Raw genomic sequence first — 1,980 nt, forward strand, 5'->3', positions numbered from 1 at the left:
TTCAAGTGCAGTTTTAGGTTTCCCTGTATGTATCTATACATAGCAACATGTATATGTATGTATACTGTAACGGTAACCATAACTATAGTTATATATACGTTTATAGAACTATAGTTATAGTATAATAACTATAAGTGTAACCTTAGTGTCAGCTCAGTATGCCTGCGCTGTACTGACTTTCCCCCCTAAGGCCTGTTACTGTACTATTCGCTTAAAAGTGTATGATATGCCTGCCTGACAAGCGAGCAACCTGTAACAGCGCCACGATGCCCCTGGGCAGATAAATAAATAAAATAAATATATTTATAAAGACATTTGCCAAACTGATTATTCACATTGTAATGTATGAGTTATAACGTGGGATGTTAGTTCAACAGTTTAGCCCAATATCATGTCACAACTTCGTGGAGGAACGTTATGTGACTCTGCGGAGAGGGTGTATGTACATTCATGCCAGCAGTTGGTTCCATGGTGTAATGGTTAGCACTCTGGACTCTGAATCCAGCGATCCGAGTTCAAATCTCGGTGGGACCTGTCCTTTTAAAATGTTTCTTCAGTTGGCCAATTATTTAATTGGCGAATATTCACTGCACATGTTTTTCAGTGCAGAATAATCACTGCTATGAAATTCACTAGCCTTTTAAAAAAAGGAAAAACAGATTGGAAATGAGATAAAGAGTTTACAGAGATGGGGGGCGCTTGAGGGCTGATGGGGAGCTATGTGGGGGTGTCCCACACGAATTTTGCATGTGAAATCAGTTGTAAATTCAGTTTTAATATTGGCGGTAAAAAGTTGGTAACAAATCAGCAAATGACTCTTTTAATACTTCCATAAATTTCAGACCTCATGCTGGCAAAATTAGAGGAAACAAATATTCTGAAGACATGGATTTGTGCCAAATTACAGGCTGACAGTGTTTCGAACAATTCTTGTTTGCAACTCAATTTTAACATCAGTTTCAGCCTAATTTCAAATGGGGTGTACTGGTAAATCGGGGTGTAAAAGCAAGGTGTAATGCTTTTACACCCCGATTTCCCTCTCCGCCCGATTTTCCTGCAATGACAAGGAGGAGGTGCACAGCGGGGGTAAGATCTCCGCCCTGCATCCTCCAGTGTCTCATTTCACACCTGCCTGCATGGCATTTTCATGAGGACATGAAATGGATTCTGATGTAATTTGCATTGGATTTGTACCTGGTCAAAAGGATGTGGATTCCATAGGAATACATTCAGGGGCGTAGCACCAAATATGAGGGCTCCCTGCGATCCATGCTGAGACCCCCCCCCTAAACTCGGTAACAAATCATGGGTCGACCCACACTCCGGGCGGCTTGGCTTGCACGCTGTGCAGTTCACACGATGATCATGCTGTTGTAGGGGAACGCTGCACACTGCACTAGGAGAAAGATATACAGATGTTTTTCAAAGCAATATACAGCACATTTTCTGAGAAAAATGGTCTAAAAAGCCAGACGTTTTGCAATTGTTTTGTAAGGTAACACCATTCCAAAATTCCAATACATGCAAGTCACCAATTGTGCACAGAAACAATAATGCTTTAATTAATTTAATATTTTGCTATTAAAAATGCAATGCTGGTTGATCTGGTGCAGGCAATGCTGGGTGCCTGGTCGGCCATCCTTTCTAGGACGGCTGTGTGCAGACCATACTACCAGTGGCTACCGCTGTGGCGATTCCCGGACCTCTCCCCTCCATGGGACGCTTCCCTGTGGGTGCATTGGTCCAGACTGAGGTATCAGGTCCTTGGGGATCTGTTTCCGGAGGGACAGCTGCTGTCATCCCAAACCTGGCAGGAGGAGCATAGGGGCAGGCCAACAGAATTGCTGCAGTTTTACAGGCTGAGAGCAGCTGTGCAAAATACGTGGGGCTGCTGCCCGGTTGAGCCCCTGGAGAATGCACTGCTTGTCTACATATCTAATTCCTATGGCTGCCGCAAGCTACTGGCCGCGTTGCACAAGG

The 1,980-nt window shown here is 44.0% G+C and overlaps 1 non-coding gene across 1 annotated transcript; it reads left to right on the forward strand.

Moving 5' to 3' along the window:
- The first annotated feature begins 462 nt into the window (after positions 1 to 462).
- On the forward strand, positions 463 to 534 carry TRNAQ-CUG (transfer RNA glutamine (anticodon CUG)). The gene has a single exon. It is a non-coding gene; the product is annotated as a tRNA-Gln (tRNA).
- Positions 535 to 1,980: the final 1,446 nt, after the last annotated feature.

Source organism: Ambystoma mexicanum, chromosome 5q (genome assembly GCF_040938575.1).
Source record: "Ambystoma mexicanum isolate Mex_15411 chromosome 5q, UKY_AmexF1_1, whole genome shotgun sequence".
Taxonomy (NCBI): domain Eukaryota; kingdom Metazoa; phylum Chordata; class Amphibia; order Caudata; family Ambystomatidae; genus Ambystoma; species Ambystoma mexicanum.